The 21540-nt window shown below is 38.5% G+C and overlaps 1 long non-coding RNA gene across 1 annotated transcript in view; it reads right to left on the bottom strand.

The window, feature by feature from the left end:
* Positions 1-20351: 20351 nt before the first annotated feature.
* LOC111826011 overlaps positions 20352-21540 on the bottom strand; it is a 48524-nt gene continuing 47335 nt past the window's right edge. Inside the window, exon 3 of the long non-coding RNA XR_002829259.1 lies at positions 20352-20969. This is a non-coding gene — a long non-coding RNA (uncharacterized LOC111826011). The remainder of the gene's footprint in view (positions 20970-21540) is intronic.

Genomic DNA, 21540 nt, shown 5'->3' on the forward strand with positions numbered 1-21540 from the left:
GGGTTGCAACCCACAGGTTGAGAACCGCTGCTTTAGATCTTTTCACAGGAAATTGTTCCATATGTAGCTGTAGACTTGGTGTGTCCGTGGTAGGTGAGTTCAAGGTCTCCTTCGTCGATATCTTAAACCAGAACCACCTTTTCTCTTTTAATTGAGAATTTTCAGTTTGACTTAATCTCTTCTGTCATTGTTAGACTTTTACAGTCTCCTGACCTTACTCTATTTGTCTCTATCTGTGGTTTAGTATATCAGGCAGATTTGTAAAAATTACATGAGACAGTAAGATGAGAACAAGAGGAAAAATATTCTATGAGTTTAGTGTAAAAATCTTTCATTTGGAGTTATTGTGGACAAATGTTTTTTTGTAACTTGAAGAGAACTGAGTAAAAACCACTTCATCTGATGATTTTACATTTATATTTCCATGCAAAGCATTATGTTCAGTATCTAAAGTGATTCTTACTGGTTAGTGAGTACCTGAGCCTTTCCTTAGGCAAATTCCTATTGTAATATAAATAAAACATTTTTTTATTTGCTCATCTGTTGCTGTGAGGTACAGGGGTATGGAGAACGGGTGTTGGGGCTGAGGGAGAGCTGGAAAAAATAAAAGAAGAGAAGGTGGGGGTGGGGAATAAGGGAGAGAGACTAACCTAACTGGGAAATTTATATGCATATATGCATAGTCCATGGGCACAGACAATAGTGTGATGAAGGCTTGGGAGGGGTGAGTGTATGGAGGAGGGGGTCAGTGGAAAAAAGGGGGAATATCTGTAATACTTCAACAATAAAGATAAATTAAAAAGAAAAGAAATATCTCTAAATTAAGGAGGTAAAAATGACAATGTAGTATAGAAATAGTACAGCAAATAGATTGGGGTGGATATATACCAAAGCAGTTTCTGAAAAGAACTGTCTGCTTCTTATAATAATTAGGAATTCTAATAAAAAGGTAGCAACATAATTCAGCCTGACACCTGTGGGTGTCACCTTTTCAGATTCTTTGAATAACAAGGATCAAATTTGAAGTTGTATTGATATTACCAATCCATGCAGCTTTTGATTAGTTTCCTTTTCAGTTTGATCTGGAATGCAAATTGCTCAAACCCATTCACTGCTGTAAGCATTAAAAGGGCCGCTTGTTCACATTATTCTGGTATGTCATCACCCTTGGGGGTTCCTTAGAAACATAAACATGGTTTCTACCTGTGAGTTATAGTCAACTCAGCAGGCACTGAAAACATTAAAGGTTTGTGTTCCTCTTCAAAAGAGAAGAAGCTGCGCAGGCAGTAACTCTTTATGCCTAGAGTCAATAGAAACTATTATGTCTTTTGTGGTAGTCAATTAATCACCCGGAGTTCTACCTATGCTCCTGGCTGGATTAGAGAATTTATTTACATTACTCACTATTTTTTCTATTTCAACTTTGAAGAGTTATTATGCATTAACTCCTTAAGTTGGCTTTCATTTGGAGTAATTTGGGAAAATGTTTGTATTTCATTGGCACGACCCTACTTCCTCTACGAAGTCTTTTCTCACTGCAGCCTGTCTTCTCTGATCAGAGGTTAACTTGCTTTCTCTATCATTAATTTGTCACTTTCTACCTTGCACTGTAATTTTCTTTGCCTACGGGTGTATTATCTCCACAAATAGATTTTAAGCTACCTGAAAGTGAGGCATTAATCTGAAATCTCTTTTTATCCCCTGATTCTTCAAGAGTCTTCTCTTACCTAATTCTTGATAAATTTTTGCAACATACATTTTTTTCAGCACATAACCTGATTTCTCTATGTAAATATCTCACTCTGTATTTTAACTTGAGACACTCTGATAAAGCAAAAAATATATTAAATGCAAGTCATCTTTTGTGATCTTAGATCATAGTTTACAAGTCAAATACCGAAAACATTAGAGGCGAAGGTTAGTTCTTTGCATATTTATATGCAGTTTTGACAAAGAAATTCATTACATGTACATGAAAAATTATTTATCACCTAGATAAAAATCTACCTGGCATTCAGTCTTCCTGCAGTACAACATTCACTGGTTGAATCATCAGGTTCTTCAGCTATAAGCTTAAAAGATTTAGAAAGTCAAGAGAATGTCAAAAGCTCCTAAGATTTACATCTTAAAAAATCATCTTTTGTGATCTTCTGCCATATTGCTTGGCATTCAACCAATATTTACTGAGTACATATATAAATTAGTAATTTTATAGGATTTTATAAGTTCATAAGAAACCCAGTGAAAATAAAAGTCCTTAAATTGCAGTTTATATTCCTATGAGTGTGTGGCTGTGTACACATGTGTATGTATGGAAGCAAGAGTGGACAGTGAATATGGAAGATGTCAAACTGTTACAAGTAAGCAAAGAAAATAAAGCAAGTGAGGGGGTAGAGAGTGATGGATATTGAGATTAATTTTCACACATGGGTAGAGAAGGACTCGCTGGTGAGATTACATTGAGAAGAGACAAATAAAGTAAGCCATTTGACTATTCAAAGGAACAAAGAACAGATAACACAATCTGAGCAAGAGGAAATGTGCAGACAGAGGTTCATTCTAGGACTAAGATTTTTTTTCTTTTGCTGGTAAATAGTTCCCAAAATCTAGTTAATTATGCACGAGTTATCCTGACAAGACAGTTAATAAGCCACACATGTTTGAGGTACATGCGACTAAACTATAATAAAGAATGTCTTACTATCAGGCCTTTCTTGACTGTCCACCATCAGGTTAACAAACTTGGGTATTGACTAGACTCCTTAGATCAGTGCTTCTCAATTTTAATTTATGTACAAAATACCTGGGGATATTACTAAAATGCTTCAGATGGTTTAGGGAGGGGCCTGAGATTCTCATTTTTTAAAGTTTCCCAGTGATACCAATACTACTTGTCCAAGGACCACACTTCAAGTAGAAAGGAACTAGGGAACTGGCTTAAAACCCAGACTTGGGGGCTCTGTGCCTCACTTACTAAATTGAAATTTCCTAGAAATCTTTTTCCTCTTTAGTTCCTCTACTAACTCCAATGAATAAAAAAGTTATAAACCACAAACTATGACACATAATGTAAAGAACTCAATAGGGTAGATAAGAGTCCAATTTCCAATTAATTTTTCTAACATCTAATTTTCTCTCAACCCTTAAAGGAAGCTCATCAAGGGAAGCACTCCTGAGAATTGGGCTCTTAAAGTAGAAGGCTGCTCGGGAAGGCAATGCTCCTTCAGGATATAGATGATCTCCCCGCTGTCCTCTTAACTCAAAGTACAGCAAGTCCTTGATAATGTCCTCCCAGTCAACGTAGTTTCCTGATAATGCTGATGAGAGAAAAATAATAATTGATTCCCTGTTGAGGCCACTCACTGTCTGTGTGGAGTTTGCATGTCTGCATGGTTTTCTCTGGGGACATTGGTTCCAAAGATGTGTACGTGAGGTGAACTGGTGTGTTTGAATTGTCCCAGTCTGGGTGAGTATGTGAGTGTGTGTGTGTGTGTGTGTATGTGTGTGTGTGTGTGTGCATCCTGCCATGGAAGGGTGTCCTGTCCAGGATAGACTCCTGCATTGTTCCTTGAGCTGCTCTCTCGCCACCCAGACCTTGAAATGGAATAAGCAGGTTGAAAAAGAATTATCTAACTTTTACTAATCTTTCTTAAATGTATGCACAGCTCACATTTCATGTTTAATATTAGAAGCTGGCCCTGGCTGGTTTGGCTCAGTGGATACAGTGTCAGCCTGTGGACTGAAGCGTCCCGAGTTTGATTCCAGTCAAGGGCACGTGTCTGGGTTGCAGGCTCAATCACTGGGGATCGAGCAGGAGGCAGCCAACCAATGATTCTCTCTCATCATTGATGTTTCTCTCCCTCCCTCTTCCTCTCTCTGAAATCATAAAATTTTTTTTTAATAAAAGAAGTGGTTTGGGCCCTATCTGGTTTGGCTCAATAGATAGAGCGTCAGCCTTCGGACTGAAGGGTTCTGGGTTCGATTCTGGTTAAGGGCACATGCCTGGGTTGTGGACTCCATCCCCAGTAGGGGGTGTGCAGGAGGCAGCCAGTCAATGATTCTCTCTCATCATTGATATTTCTATCTCTCTCTCCCTCTCCCTTCCTCTCTCTGAAATCAATAAAATATATATGTATATAATAATAATAATATTAATAATAATAATAATAATAATAATAGTGGTTTGGGCCTTTATTTAGAATTTTGGTGGTGTTTTTGTGACCATAAATATGCTGTAGGAAATCAATTCTTGTTTATTTCAGCCTGTGGTAAAATTAGTTTTTGTTATACATGGTTTTGCTTAAAGTCACAGTTTCCAGTAGAATCCTTTAGCTGTGACAACCAAAAATATCTATAGACATTGCCAAATGCCCTACCCCCCCCCCCCCCGCCACACACACACACACACACTCCTGTACCAGGTGGGAAGGCAAAAAAAATCATCTCCAGCTTCCCCAGCTGCCTCACTGGGAGTGATATGGCAGTAGTTCTAGCCCTTGGTTCCAGTGCCCATGCATTGTTCTGTCATTTGGGTAGACTACAAAATAATATTCACATGGGGTATACCATGTCCTCGTGGAGAATGGCTCAGAGTATATTCTTTAAGATAACCTTGCAGCTGTTCTTCTTAAAAAACACCCTTAACTCTATTTTTCAGGGACTGGGGGATAAAACCCTTGGTGGGTCTATGGACCAAGTGGACACTCTGTGAGCCAGACCATGGCCAGGACTTCATTACCGAGTCCTCATGAACCAGTGTAAGAGTGACCTGGGTTATCAGTATCGATTCAGACCCTGTGCTCTAGGTCTAAAATCCCTATTCCCCTGTCTTCCAGTATATAGTAGATGGTCATACATTTCTTTAGAAAAGCGCTGGGGCTATCACTACTGTACAGGCCTGTTGTGGAGTCCTTCCTTTGGGGTGTGAGATGTGTCTCCTGCAGACAGTGGATTCTACTTGTAGACCTGGCTCATGTCTGGAAACTGGGCCTGAGAATGTGACATGGTATTGCTGAAGCTGCCCTCAGCATCCTCATTATCCACCTTCCTTTTTTTTATTGTACAAATTAAGCAGAATTCCTGTTGGCTTCCCTACTCTCTGGTGCCTCAGAACATTGTGTTCTATGTTTTCAATAGCTCTCTGTGGGTCGGGATCACAGGCTGCCACTCAGACCTTGCTATTCATTATGGTAATTGCTCCCACCTGAATTCTGCTGCTTAAGTGCTACCAGCTGGACTCTGCTTTTTCAGGATCCTTATTACTCTCAGGGACCTCTGTTCTGAATCAGCATTTTCTACAATGAGCCTCGCCTACAGAGGACAACTACCAAGGGGCTTCTCAGTGATACTGGCTCACTCCGACATGCTCTTTTCTGCTTTGATAAATGGAGGGTCCTTTGGGCCCTCCCACAGTTGGCTGGTGGGTTTTTCCCCCTTATCTAGTACAGCCATTACAGCACACACACCTGCTTGAGCCTTAGAGACTGTCAGAGACTGAATGTTTGCGTCACCACCACCACCACCCCCACTGCCAAATCCACATGTTGAAGCCTTTTCCTCCAATGTGATGCTATTAGGAGGTGGGGCCCTTAGGAGAGAGATTTCGATGAGATCATGAGGATGGAGACCTCATAACTGGATTGGTTTTCCTTTGAGAAAAGGAAGAATCATGAGAGCTTCCTCTCTCTGTGTCACGTAATGATAATGTAAAGATATCACAAGAAGGCAGAGGTCTGCCAGCCAGGAAGAGAGCTCTCACCATGAAATGAATGTGCCAGCATTTTGATCTTGGCCTTGCCTGTAGTTTCAGCCACCCAGTCTCTGGTATTTTGCTTTACCGGCCTGAGCAAACTAAGACAGCCCCTCCTCTAGCATGTATTTTAGGTCATCGCTTTTCCTAAACTTCCAAGAGCACCCTACTAGCTTATTAGCACTGTTTCGTTTGGGTCTCTGCCAAAATATTAAATCTTATTTTAGGAGAGAACTTTCTGTTATCCAACTTTCTGCTTCTCTCTGTCAGCAGACAGGGACCGTGCCCAGAGAGGGTGTGCCTCGGGCAGGCCTATAGTGTGAGGGTTCCTGGCTTCATGCAGGCAAGATTTCACAACAGGAGCCCATGTGATTTTGAGCACGTGTTTACTAACGCTGGGGACAGGGAAATGAAGGGAGGGCTTAGGTAGAAGAAGCAACCGGAGTGAGCCTAGGCGGGGCTGCTTTGGCCCCTAGGAATGTCACAGGGAAGAAGCCAGCCAAGGCGAGGCTGCCATGAGCCCACTGGGAAGTGCAAGTCACCGCTACAGAAGTGAGCCAAGGTGGGGCTCTGTTAGCTCCATGGAAAGTCAGAGAAAAAGGAAGCCCTGGAGACAGGCTCAGGGTGTAAGCCCAAACAAGCTGACTCTGCCCGCTGATTCCCTGGTTGCAAGTCTCATGGGGACTCTTGGAGCTGAGGAGAAAGGAAGTAAAAAGTTCAAGCATGCTCCAGAGAGCCCACCCAGCATCTTTGTCTTGAAGGTTTTATCTTTCGTCTGTGGCAAGAGTCATAGGGGAGAGTTTCAGTGGAATATCAGCTTTCCAAGTGCATTTTTAACAGGCTGATGCATCAACATGAGTGTAGAGGGGAGTTGGGGATTATTCTCTGGTCAGTCTCACCACTTTATTTTTATCTTGGGTCTGTCTGGCTCTCATAAGGTTTTTTGTTATTTGTTCCCCTGACTTCATCCGCCCTTGGGTTTGGCTGGTACACATGGTATTAGTTGGGTCTCTTCCCTCTATCTCCCTGACCAGGGTGATTTAAGCTATTTAATCTCTGGTCAGGGAAGAGAGGTAAAAACCATTTGGTCGCAAGTGTCCTTGATTAGGAAAGGTAGGCCTGTGATTCACTGACTGCCTGTAAATTGGCCAAATTGTTTGGCCTTGTTTCATTATCTCGTCTCAGTTTCCCTATTCCACTTGCCCAGGAATTTTCCTAGCTCCTTACTGTCCTGCCTCCTCTCCTTGATCCTGCACCCTTAACTGCTCTCTCTTCATTGTCTGGTGTAGCTTCCTAGAAGCGGATGCTTCTTTGGCGGCTATTCCTTTTCTGCTTATGCTGCATTGACCCCCACTAGGGGTGGCCAGGTAGGAAAGTAAGGGTGCATTCTGCAGCGCACAGCATAGTGTCTTGCAAGGCAGAGGCCTCTGCGTTGCCTACAAGCAAAAGGCAACACTAATGTTAACTAAGGCACTGGGTGACTTCTGCATGTTCTGGGATTCAGGGAGATCTGGAGTTTCAGAGATCTCGGCCTCATACACCTAGATGCCCCTGTCTCAAATCTCAAGTCTCTGCCTTGACAACACCTAATCTCTCTGTTCCAAGCTTGCCTAGGTTTAGATTTCAAACCTCTCTGGAGCTCTCCTACCTTTAGAATTAAGTTCTGGGCCTAGCCGTTGTTTTTTTTTCTGCCGTCTACCTGCAGGTGATGGGAATCTCTTTAGAGGCAGCCAAAGAAATACTCTGTCACATTTCACCTTAAATTGGTGACCACTCACCTCCAGCATGTTTTCTTTCTAATCTTTCAATAGTTCCCAGTAACAACCAGCCAATCTCATAATTCTTAAAATGACTACTTTCCCTGTACTTCTCTTGAGATGTTCCACCAGGTCTTACATTCCCCTCATGGGTATTCATCCCCATTTACTCCCACTGAGGGGTTTCTCAACTACTTCCTTAGAGAATCCCAAGGGCTGTGGGTGCTCTACTGACCGTCAGATGTGGGTGTTCATTGTCATCTGGCCGGCAGGTGAGTCAAGCCTCCAATTCTCATTTTACTAGTAGAGATGGCTTCCTTGGGACCATTCCTGACACCAGCTCTCCTGGAAACAAAATGCAGTAGAGATTTCTGGATGGGAGGAACGTTGGTAGCACACCCAGGACCACTGCTGTAAGGCTGTGAAGAAAACAAGATTAGGGGGGAAAAGTTACACTGCAATTTAGTTACAGTAATTGTACTTCAGTTGATCCCACGGGAGCTCTAGAGCTGGAGGGGCCCTTCCAAGTCATCCCACGCTGAGGCAAAGCGTCATTTTATTGTTTATAAATAACAGCTTAATAAACCAAAGAAGAATAGTTACACTCTTATGACAAGTAAATAAAAATTCAAAATAATATCATTAAAGGGGACTGAAGATGTTTCTGAAGATTTCATAAGACAAAGGAGAGGGTTAGCACATATAAAATACAAATTTAGTAAAATCCCTTTTAAAACTCTTTTGCCCAATATCCCACTCCTCCAATGAGTTGCTACATCTCTCTTGCAGTCTTATTCTGCCTGCAGAATTAACCCTTCTGGAACATTTCCAACAACAACTTGAACTGAGTTCTGCCTTCTCATTTGCATCCATATTTTCTGGACCATTTCTTTCTTATAGTTTGGCTCTCTCTCTCAGCTTCTGTTGTTTGCAGGCCCATCCACTGGTCTACTTTACTAACCAAGGATTATCTTTGGGACCCATCTGACTTTGAAGGGTAAGGACTGGAAATAATAAATTCTTTGTGTTTAATATTGCATCCTCTAACATCTGCACACGCTAATTATAGCTCTCAAACGTTGCCCACCAGTAAAAATAAAACCTTTTAGTGTTTTACTTCAAAATAATGAATAGTCCTCATTTCTAAAGGATAAAAATCAAAATTCATCAGTATCAACTTAACCAAAAGTTGTAACGCTAAAAACTAGTTTCAGTAGGAAAATTCAAAAGCTATCTCTCAGAAGATGCTGCTTTTCTCACAGCAGAATATTTTAAACAAATGCACATCAAAAATGAATAATTGACATCTGTAATACCTTCGACAATAAAGATAAATTTTAAAAATACTTTGATCTAAATAAAAATTAAAATACAACCTATCAAAATTGGTGGGATGCAAAAAATTAATAATGTTTTAAGCAAAATTTTATCTTACTCTATGTAAAAAAAATGGACTTCACTATAAATGTATATTTCAGTGAAGTGGTAGATTCTACAGCAACTCATCTTAAGACCCGTTTTTAAGTGGTGATTGCAAATGAGAGTGATACCTCATCTTTTAGATGTTTTAAAACCAGTGTCTGGTCTCTGCCTCAAATACTATCTTAAGTAACCTATCTTATTAGCTAATAGGTGAGCTCAGAATTTTTTATGCCAGGAGAGAAAATCAGAAATTGCTAAACATCAACAGTTTATGTTAGATGGAGTTATGATGCCAGGAGATAATGTGAGAGAATGAGCCAGGTAAATAAGCAGTTCTCTCTAGCACGAGAGTAGGCTGTTTATGAAATGCCCGGGAGGATTTTTTCATGCCCTTTATTCATCTTTACAGGACCACTGGTAAGCTGCTTTAGCACTGCATTGGACTCAACCAAAGTTTTCTTTCCTGATTTATTTATCAATCCAAAGCCAGCTCTCTTCAGTAAGGAAAATACATTGAAAAGGAAAAAAAAACATCTTTAATATCTGGGACCATTCCAAAAAATTTGAAAATAAATGTGCAGACTTTGCCCCAATGAATTGTACTATCATTACACACACAAAAAAAGGATTGCTTCATACTTGATCCACTGCCTGTGTTCTGATTTTGGCAATAGATTCTAAAATATACCACTTAAATATAATGCAAGCATTCACCATGAAGCCTGATTATTTAGATATTAACTTCTAAAAGCCTTAGAGATGATGATGCTTATTGGGTTGAATCAAAGTCTAAAGATAAACACTCTGGAACAAAAATTTCACTCAAATCCTATCAGGCTATTTCATGTATATGGTTATTGCTCCAAACATGCTGAAATTGGGATACATTCAGAAATTGTATGAAATGAAAATTGCTATAATTTCCATTTTTAGCAAAGTAGTATGGCTCTCTGCAGTTACAGATGAAGAAAAAAAATGACATGCTTACATATCTGTAATAAAATCTCCAAGTTCAACCCAGTAACAATGAGCAGTTCAGGCTCATTCCAGGAAAGCTAATTGGAGAAGTCCATCAGATGCTTGTTCATGTTTACAAAACGAGGCATTTCTATACAGTATTTACTTTGGTTAGGCCTTTTAGGCAAGTGGGAAGATCAGCCCTATGTCCTCTGGGGAAAGCAAAGTCAATTCAAAATCAAAAACAGAAATTATTCGTTTGGATGCCTCTCTTTCCTAAGATATAAATCTCCCCTCCAACGTTAAACATCGGTGAAGCCTCTATATAAATAGAGAATTTTTAGTTTTTGCTCTAAATTAAGATTTCATTTACTCAAAGTGATTGCTATAGTTGAGATTTTGGTTAATATTTTATTTTCATTTTATTTAACAAACACTTATATAGTGCTAATTATGGTGCAATCAAGGCACTGTTCTAAGTGCTTTATCAACATTAACTCATTTAATTCTCAGTACACTGGGATCAGCAATAATCCCTACATCAGAGACAAGAAAACAGGCACAGAGCCATTAAGTAACTACCTGAAGGTCACACAGCTAGTAACTGACAAGACAGAATCAATCCAAGAATTATTTCTCTTCAGTTCATATTCCTAACCATTACACTGTGCTTGATAGTGGAAAGATAATACCCAGAAATTATTATATACTTTTACCTTGCAAATTTATAACAAAAATCGTTTTAAAGGAACTCTGTACCTAGTTCTCAATTTCTCTCTCCACTCCTCCTACTGTTATCATAAAGGACCCCAGTGTGTTCACTGTTGACCCATAAAACACTATATAGCTTTATGCCCGTCCTGGTTCAGCCACGGAGAAACCATGTTATTTATTTACCCTCTCTGGGCCTCCATTTGGGTTGCTGGGAGAATGAAGAGTCCTTAAATAATGAGCAGATCAGTATTGCTATCTTTTTTCTTTTTTTTTTTTTTTCAGGAAAGAAACCACTTTATTGCCAAGAGTGGGCGGGGCAGGAGGGGCTGGGGCCTATTCTGGACAATAAAGGTGTCCTCAACGGATGTAGAAACCCCTACTTCAGGGATTGTTGCAAGTTGACTCGGACATTCTAAAAAGCATCATCCTCTCAGGTGCCTAGTAGGAGCTCAGTAAATGAATGGGAGTTTCTTTTCTCCCAAGTCCGGGCCTCTTTCTCTCTTTCCTAGACTATGACCATCTCACTGGGCTCATTCTTTGTGGTTTTTTTGAACCAATTCTTCAAATGAGTTCTGTTTGAAAATCTAAATTTGAATTACATTGCATCACACACAGAGTAAAGTTTTAAGTTTTAGAGCGCCACCCAATGCCCTGTGCACTTTGGCTCTAGGTTCTCTTCCTGGCTCATGTCCCTAATCTTTCTCATTGGTGACAGTGTTCCTATCACACCAGGGAAGTCACTTACCCAAACACCCTTTGATATCTCTGCGCTAGAAAGCATGCTTTTCTTTATGCTTGAATGCTCTCAGCTAGTACTCCTAGCACAGGCCTCATTCAAATTCCTCTATGACTCCATTCATTACTCTGGAGGCAATTATTCTTCCTTCATCTGTGCTCCAAAGACACACCACTTTCAATCTTCCAGTAGCTCTGATCACCTTCCGTTGTATTTTATAATTAGTTGTATACCTATTTGTGTTACTATGAAGGGATTAAATGCCCTCTACACTTCTCTATACCAAGAAAAATGCCTTTTACGTAACAAGTTCTCAAACATTTACCATATGTACAAAATATGGATTGAATATTTAATAATTTCTCAAGGACAATTTGCAAAAGGTAGCTATGTCAGAAATACAGAAGGAAAATAAAAACTTAATATTTACATTAGAAAATTGGTTGGCATTCGTTTTCTAAAAACAAATTTGGAAGAAAATAATATAAAGCAGATACTCAGTTAATGGGAGCAAGATGGAAAATGCTATTGCCAAACTATATTTAAGAGTAATCAAGTCCTCTAAATTGAGCATAAGTCTGAAGCATGATCAAGTTAACAAAAAAGAAAAGGCCAGTGTTATTTTGACTGAATTGAAAACAGAGTGTGGGGAAATTTGTATTCTTCCCTTGAGAAACGGAGTGACTTTATTCCTTCCATTAAGCCAGTTTTGTGCCAAAGCTTAGCCAATGCTTTAGGTCTTTATCAATACCTCTTCCATCATTCATTTATCCCTTGTTTCGTTCCTGCCTTGCTTTGTTCTCTGGTAAGTAGTTGTTTATCCACCTTAAATTTTGTGCTAATCAACGTAGTGTAATAGCTCCCCTGATATTAAATGCATACTTCATAGAGCTTTTTGGGTTTAGATACTTGATTAAAGATAAATTAAGGGTTGAATTTCCCTTATAATGAACCATGTAAGATAGTTGGTCTGTCAGCAAATTAACTAAATATGTAATATATGTCAACTATGATATGATGCAGCATTATGAAAAGAAAGACCTAATTATCATCTACATGGAGTTCACAATGAAGCAGGAAATGCAAACAAATAAATGTTAGTGAAATAAATGTTATAGAACAATACTTTGTATTAGCAAAACTAGAGCTTGTTTATCTACTTAGGAATAAGAAAGGTATTCCTTAGAAGGGATATGTAAGCCTAGCCCTAAAACACAAATTTTGTTTAGCTGAACATGGTAATAAAAGCTGGGGAGATGTATTTTTTTTTATTATTGAAGGAGAGTGGTCGAAGTAGTGGGAATAACATGTGTATAGACTGAAGGTAAGAGAACAATGAGTGACTGTAAAAGAAACCGAAAGATGTTAGCGTTTGTGCAAAGGGGGCAATGAATGAAACACAGTAAGTAAGGCTAAAGATAAGGGCAAAATAATTTCAGGTTCTCTAATTGACTTCAGGATTTTGGACTTGATCCCAGGAGCTCTACTCTCTCTCCTCCTATAAAGGATGGATTCTTCCTGCAGTTATAAAAAGCCATTCACTCTTTTTTAAAGGTATATACATTTTATTAATAGTACCCCAAATTTAATGAAATAGCATTATCTTAAGGAAAAGCAATCTAGTCTTCTTGGGCACTGTATACCATTTCCTTTAGCATACCAAAGACATTGTTCTTGCAATCGCATATACTCTCTCTCCTGAATCATTTTTTCCCTACTGAATTATTCTTATAAAAATATAAATATACCATAAGAAATCACATATTTTTAAAAAAAACACATTTCCCACCAGCCCATCTTCCCTGCCACATTTCTCTGGACCCTTTATAGAGTATCTCACCAAAACTAATGTCTGTACTGTCTATACTTTCTCACATCTGGCATCAACATAATCCATTTTACATCAGCATCATGTTATCAGGACTTTGTCCTCGTGCTACACTAAACCCACTTTGGCAAAATAACCAGTGACCTTTATCACACGCTCCAGCTGATTCGATAGCATTGAAGGAGCCTGCATCTCACACAGACAGCAGAGATTAGTCTACTATCAGATTCCTAACTTCAGAGAATACACATCAAACTCTCTGTGGTTTCATTGAAACCACGTTCACACCCTGGCCGGGTGGCTCAGTTGCTTGAGCGTTCTCTCGCACACCGAAATGTTGTGGGTGCGATTCCCAGCCAGGCATTCAGGGCGCATACCCAGATGGTGGATTTGACCCCTGCTCAGGGTGCTTATGGGAGGCAACCGATGGATGTCTCTCTCTCACATCGATGTTTCTCTCTCTCAAATCTAGAAACATATCACATATCTTTGGGTGAGGATTACAAGAAACAAAACCATGTTCACTAATCTCTTAGTGAAAAACGTATTGGGGCTTATAGCACAGCAACAGCTATCTTTAAAAATTCTGTTTTATTCTTCTTTAATCTTTAACTCCTGAGTTTTTAATATCCTAGACATAGGTAAAGGCTTAAGAGTTTTCTGACAGGTTTTCAGCCACGTACATTTGACAATTCGGTATAGTTTTTTCACTTTGGGATGTATAATCTCTGATTTTAATGGCTCAGATAAACTGAGATGAGAAAAAATTCCACTTCAGTATCCTCATGTATCTTGAGATGGATCACAGTTTTTCTTTTAGAACAGAGAATCAGTCCACTTTGGGACTCTCAGTTCAAAATGCCTTAGGGACTCTTTCCTTTGCAATCCTGAAGTTGCTAGGCAGTTAGTAGTTGAGAAAGTTCCAATGTATATTAGTGTCCATGGTGAGGTCATGCTTTCTTTCCTTAACAGGGGGGTTCCAATTATAGGTTCACAGAGAACAGCACGCTTGCCTTACTTGCTTTTCACCCAAGTGCAGTAGAAACATAGAGATGAAAAATAAGAAAATATGGCCATTCTGCTAATGCACATAAGAGAATCATTTCAGTCACGTGGTTAAGCACATAATAGACTGAACTTCCTAAACATGTGCAAATCTGCTTTCTGTGAGAGAGCCAGGTCCTAGTATGTAATCTTGGTGAAAAAAGACACACAAAACAAACAAACCAACAAACAAAAAAACCTTGCAAAGTAATTTATACAAGACTGAAAATAGCCCTGGCTGAGAGGATAGAGCGTTGGCCTGCAGACTGAGGGGTCCCAGGTTCGATTCCGGTCAAGGGCATGTACCTGGGTTGTGGGCACATCCCCAGTAGGGGGCGTGCAAGAGGCAGCTGAATCAATGTTTCTCTCTCATCGATGTTTCTAACTCTCTATCCCTCTCCGTCTCCCTTCCTCTCTGTAAAAAATCAATAAAATATATTTTTTTAAAAAGACTGAAAATATTGCAAAGAAAAATAAAATAATAAATAAAAGTAAGGATGTTCCATTTTACACTCAATACAGGAAGGAAGATGGCTCAGCTCAATGATTTTCAACTGTTTTTCCTCAATAGTAAAGATCACTGTACATTGCAGTATGGTTTACCATTTCTCAGATAATAGAAACAAATGTGGAATTATGTAGTAAGTTATATATTTTATATGTAAAAGTATAATTATTTTACAAGTTAGAAAATAAGTCTTACTTAAAAACAAAAACAAAAGAACATCACTTTTCACCCAGCTGGAACAGCTCAGTTGGCTGAGCATTGTTCTGTGCATCGAAAGTTTAATTCCCTGTCAGGGCACATGCCTGGGTTGCAACTATGATCCCCAGTCGGGGAGCATATGGAAGCCAATCAATTGATGTTTCTCACATCAATATTTCTCCCTCTCACACCTATTAAATAGTGTTGATATATAAACAAATCACACCTTTACATATGAATGGAGTGAAGGAAAGAGGACACTTACTACATTCCAATTGCTCATTGTCCAGTTGGTACTAGAGAAAAAAGGTTTTGTTGGGAATTTTAAAGTTTAGAACACATGGGAGAAAATATGAGAGTTTGGAATTTCTAGCTGAACCCTAACCTTTAGGTGTTTGTCTTTGTTAATTCTTGGCAAAATACAATGGTAGTTTAGAGATAAAAAGGTTTGAATGGGCTATTAAAATCTTGAACTTCAAAGAGCTTAAACATTTTCACAATTTCAATACAAATGACTGAAACCATGTGGGTTACATTTCCTTTCAATTTTACATGCATTTAGAAATTAAGGAAAAATACACAGAAAATAAATTCTAGGTTTTGATCAGACTGTACATTGAGTGGCCATAACATGTCTGTAATTAGTTTAAATTTAAATATATCTGAAGCAAAAAAAAAACCAAACAAACAATATATTAGAATTTAAAGAAAAAGAAATTTTACTATAATACAAACCCTCAATGTCACGAAAAATTAGTTAATTTCTGACTGTGCAACAGGCAATGCACCATAAAATGTTACTGAGTTAGATCCAGTCTCTGCTTTCTGGAACTTCACAATAATTCACAGATTCTGAGATTAGCTTATTCATTCACCCTAAAAAGGGAAAATTAGTAGGTAATAAAATGTGCGCAAGATATTTTACAAAGTTCATTGCACTTTGTAAGAGCGCATAGGCGGCTGAAAAAAGACCATAGACATTGCCAAGTCAAACCGTTAAGAAAGAGAGGGATACGCCTGGGGGGACTGAGAGTGCTTTCTGTCACATCTGAGAGAGAAATTAAATCTTATGTGAGATTTATTTTTAAATAATGACCAGATAGTGGCTTATCAAGCTAGTGTTTAGGGATATTCTAAGTAACTGGTGCTGCTAATGAAATTAATTCAGTGCACAGAGAGTTACAGAGTTCTGGCTATTGCATTGTGCTACTAGCACACATTCCCTGGAATGGTAATTACTGGGGACTGTTCTCAAGAGGCACCTAGTAGAGCTACTGAATCTTGGAAAGAAACCAAGAGTCAATTGTATTTTTTGACTCAAGTCACTTAAGGTTCTCCAAACTGAGATGAGAGACAGAAAATATGAAGAAATTTGAAATGGCAGGAACCATGTCCCAGGCAAGCTCTGTGAATTGAAGCTCAAATATTAATGTGTCCAGCTATTATACATTTCACTGTGCTTCCCAGTCAGTAGTTTGTTTTCTTTTCTGGGCTATTGGTGCATGTTTCCAGGATTGTTCACTTTGACTCTGCTTTTTCTCTCATCGGTAATCATATTCACAAGTTTATTCTGGATTGGGATGCAGAGGGCCTTCTGTCAGAGGCATGTTTTTATAGCCACTGCATTCATTCTTTCTTAGAACTTCTCTGCTTGGCATTTTATGCCTTACTTCAAAGTTCAGTCCTTCAGTTTTTACAGGTCTCATATGGAATGTCTTTTTACTAGAGCCGTACATTCATCTCCCCACCAATGAAACTGAGAAAACATATTTGCATTCTGACATTGTCAAACCCTATAAAACCAGGCTCCTGCCTCTCCTGCCACATTTATCTAAATAGGATACTCTGCCCAGGACTAGTTGTTCTACACATAATGAGTCCATAGTCACAATCTTGAATGTATTGGGTTCCCCCAGGTCTGTCTTTTAGAAACCCAGAGTCAACTCACATCCATCAACTTTGTCTTCTTTTTCAGAAAAGCGGAGGCGAACAATTATAGTTCTTTCTTCAAGCACATCAAACAAACTTGGTACCAGGGCCGAAACCTAACTGATCTCTAAGGCTTGAAACTTTACCCAGATTCTGATCTCTCACTGGGAAGGAGTGACATATCCAATTTAGACCCACGCACAAAGCCTCTATTCTAAACAATAATGGCAGTGTTTGGGTGTCGGTTAAAGACTCTATGGGTCTCACAATTCTCAGCAATGAAACAACATGAAGTTTTGAATAAAGAAATCCAGTTTATTTATATTGTCTCCCAGAGGTTGTCACTCTGAGTTGACTCAATGCTGGTTTCTGGAAATGGACGAAGTGCCCATTACCCCCAGTTCAGAATAAAAGATATTCTCCCCAAAGGAAGCCTCTCAACACAGTATAAGGACCTGTTCATTGCACTAAGGTTTAAAGAGGGCAGGACAAATGAGACAAGCAGACTTTTGTACAGTCTTTCTTGCCATCTTCATCAGAGCATGGTTGATAGAAAGGAACTAAAACCGCTCAAGCAGATTTCAGGAGGATTAACTGTAAGCTCACAAGGGTATATCCTGAAACCCAAAGGAAGGAAGCACAGCTGAGCCTGTCTTAGGATGAAAAATGCTTGCTGAAAAGTCATCAGGAATAAAGGAAGTTATTGTTGAATTAGTACAAGAGTTTGTGGTGGTTGAGAGCATGGGATCTGGAAACAGGCGACAGGAGTTCAAGTCCCAGTACTCCCAGTTGCTTGCAGTGCATTTTTGAAACATGAAATATCTCCTGTCTCTTATTTCTTCAGCTACAAAATAGGAAGACTAATAACAATTCCCTATTTCTGTAAGAATTAAGAAATATAAGTACTTATAGGACCTGGTGCATAAAAATGCATTCAATGAAAGTTAAGCACAATAATAACTTGTTTATTGACAGTGTTGCATTTATTATATTACCTGTGGGCAATTGCTTCTTCAATATTTACCTTTAGGAAAAGCTAAAGCTTGACAAAGAATGTTAATAAATTGACCCATTCAAAAAATAAAGGGGGGGGGTGGCAACTAAGTAAATTGAAAGAGTAATGTCAACCAAAACAGTTTTGTAGAGAAATATCCGCTCATATATTATCGGTGGAAGTGTAGGTTTTAATGAACCCTGTGGACAAGTAGGCAATACCTGTCAAATTACAAATGCATATTTTTACTCGGTATTTTATCCTACAGATTTATTTGCATGTGTGTGTGAAGTAATGTTTATATTTTTATAATATATCAATGTCTATATCAATGAATGATTGGAAACAATTCAATATCCATCAACAAAGTACCAATTAAATAGATTATGCTAAATCGAATAATTTTAAAATATTTTATATATGCGTTATGTATAAAACTTTGTAAGACAATATGCAAATGTTACATAGAAAGATCTCTTACATGAAAAAAAACTACTGCATACTTTTTTATTCATTTGAATTTACAACCACATTAAAGTATCACCTACTAAGTTAAAATTTTATTAATTTTTAGAGAGAGAGGAAGGGAGAGGGAGAGTTACAGAAAGAAAGATCAATGTGAGAACAAAACATCGATCATCTGCCTCCTGCACACCCCCTACCAGGGATGGAGTCTGCCACCCAGGCATGTGCCCTGACAGGGAATTGAAGCAGAAACCTTTCAGTGCATGGGATGATGCCCAACCAATTGAACCACACTGGCCAGGGCTCAAATAAAATTGTTTTAATTAGAAAAGATATAATACAGTAGCACTCACATACAATAAATGAAAGCTAATTGGAGAGTGGTTCCATTTTTCCAGGAGCAGAGAAGTAATATGTTTATTCAATCTTTTACTATAAGAGAACATCAAATTAAAATCACACATGGTACCTTTTTTCATTTATCAGGTATGGAAAAGCTAAATTTTGACAATTCACAGTCTTGGTGAGGCTCTCCAGAAACAGGCACTGTTGTACATAACTAGTGGAAGTATGGGTCATGCCTACTTCTTTTTTCCTAGCAAAGCCTGTCTCCCTCTGTAATAGTTGAAAATATCAGTGACTTGCTTTCCCGGCAGCAATGTGTAGCTAGGGCATGGGCAGACAAACAGAACCTGAGAGGATCCTGGGTTTTGGTTGGTGTTTTTTTCCCTTCCCAATAGAAAACAAACAAACAAAAAACACAGAGAAGGAGAATAGTCTTCACTCTGTACAATGCTTTTGACTACGGCATCCATCTTCAACCACAAGGGGCAAGCTAAAAATGTCTTGCCTTCAAATGCTTTGTTATATGAAGAGGATATATATCTCTGCCGCTGTTAGTTGGGTAGTCTTCTTTGCAGCTGTAAGCATTCTGATGCATGAAGTTTACCAGAAAATGGGTCAATGCTAAGAAACAGGTCAACTTCAAGTTATGGTTGTAACCTTTTCACAAATCGGAAGTTGAACTGTATACTCCTATAAGGGTGAGAGAAGACCGGGAGCAGCAAACATTGCAATTTTCTATAGGTATGCATTGTTTTGCTTTAGCAACCACCTTCCTTACTTGTGTCGTTCGAGAACATATGGTTTTAATCTCACCATCAAACATAATTTGTGGGCATAGCAAATGCTAATATAATTTACCGAATGAATGTGAAATTCAAGAAAATAGCTTCTCAATGAATAGTGATAACAACTGAGTTTTAGTCTCTCTTATATCTTTGTTGATTTTATCTATTTCAGCTGTCAGCACCGCTTTGTCATTTAGACTCTTAAAAATAGTGATCATTTAGAACAGTCACATTAATGGGCTCTGCTTAGCTACCCAGTGACCAGCAATTAGCTTATGAAAATCCTACTCATCTATGAAGCTATGAAGCCCTAGCAGAATTACCACTGCCTTGTAAACTCAATTAAGTTTACCTTCCAAGCAAAATTCACTTTAAGTTCTCAATTCTACAGTCTAAAATAATCCCAACAAGTTATTGTTTTTCTAAATCAAGTAATATTACCAATTAGCATATTGTTAAGCTACTGATATGTAACAGATAAATTAATTGTAGAATTTATACAGTGGAATATAAGTAAAACTTTCTGTTAGCAGTGATTAAACCAATTCTAATCAATCAAAAAGCTAATTAAAATTATTAATTTACTAGACTATGAGTCACTTCGCTAGCTCCAATTTTTTTAATCTATAAACACTTGTTTTTTATGAAATCAGTATCATTCTGTAGTTGGAAAATTTTATATAAATAATATATAATTTTTTAAAATTTATGAGTATTAAAAACATTAATTTCTTTATTTTGCCATTGTATCCATGACCAAATCATACTTCTTACATAAATTTATATTCAAGCTTACTATTTTATAGAGTTTGAGATAAATGTTTCCAAAACCTTGTAAAATCTAGATGAAATTGGAACCATTTTATTTGCAGTGTTAATGGCATCAAATAAGCATGAAACCACAAATATTTAGGCTTTTATTTTCCAGAATTACATAAAATATTTGGTGTAGAATTTAATGAACAATTAAATTCTTTGTTAAACATTAAATTCTGTTTGGAATAGTTCACTCTATTTGTTTATAGTGACATATATCTTTCTCTTTATACTTAGACATTTTAATCAGTGTGAGATCCATATTGTATCTTCAGGAGAAACAGAAATATATAAAATTTGGTTGGTTCCCTATACCTTAAGGACACTGAAATCATGCATTGTCTCAAGGAGGCAACTGAGGATGAAAGACACACTATGAGGGGAAGAGAAAGCAGAAGAGGGCATAGAAAAATCAGCCCCTGGTTCTATCTGAGGGGAAAAAATCATAGCTCAACATTGGAAGCATTAGGGATAACATAAATTTCTCTGAATGAGTCTTGGGAATATGGGGGTGGAGGCAGCATTATCACATATCACATCAAAACTTCTGAAAAAACCTCTCTAGAGTACTCTTGCTTGTTGACAAATTTGTCCCTTAAAGCAGATGACATGCCTCTTATTCTCATTCTCCATTCCCTCCTTCTGCCCAACGTTCTTTCTTCACAGGTACCTCCTACCCAACTTTCTTTTTTTCCTTCCACAGCTTCTTCTTTTTTCTTTTCCTATATTAAAAGCAAAGAGTGGCTTAGCCATGAGCACAGTTTAGACAATGTTTTTCCTCTTGGAGGAATGCATGTTTGTTAGGTGTAGGGGAGAGTATCAATTAATCCTAAATATGTCATACTAGAGGCCCGGTGCATGAATTCGTGCACAGGTGAGGTCCCTCAGCCTGGCCGGCGATCAAGGCCTACCCGGGGGAGGGAGAGGGCGGCCGGCCAGGGGGAGGGGTCGAGGGAGATTGGCCAACTGTGGGAGGTTGGCTGTGGTAGTGCACTGAACACCAGGGGGCAGCTCCTGAGTTGAGTGTCTGCCCCCTGGTGGTCAGTGCACATCATAGCAACTGGTCGACTTGTCGTTTCAGTCATTCTGGTCGTTCCGGTAACGGTCGCTTAAGCTTTTGTATATAGAGATATGTCTGTGAGAATGCATTTGTGGCATTTACCCTATGTGTCTAGAACTGTGCTCAGCAGTGGCAAAACATAGATAATATGTATATGTGCTTGTGTGTGTATATATGTATATACATATAGTATATAAACACATGTATAATAAGCACACACACAAATACACACA

The sequence above is a fragment of the Myotis lucifugus genome, unplaced genomic scaffold (assembly GCF_000147115.1).
Source record: "Myotis lucifugus unplaced genomic scaffold, Myoluc2.0 scaffold_51, whole genome shotgun sequence".
NCBI classification, from domain to species: domain Eukaryota; kingdom Metazoa; phylum Chordata; class Mammalia; order Chiroptera; family Vespertilionidae; genus Myotis; species Myotis lucifugus.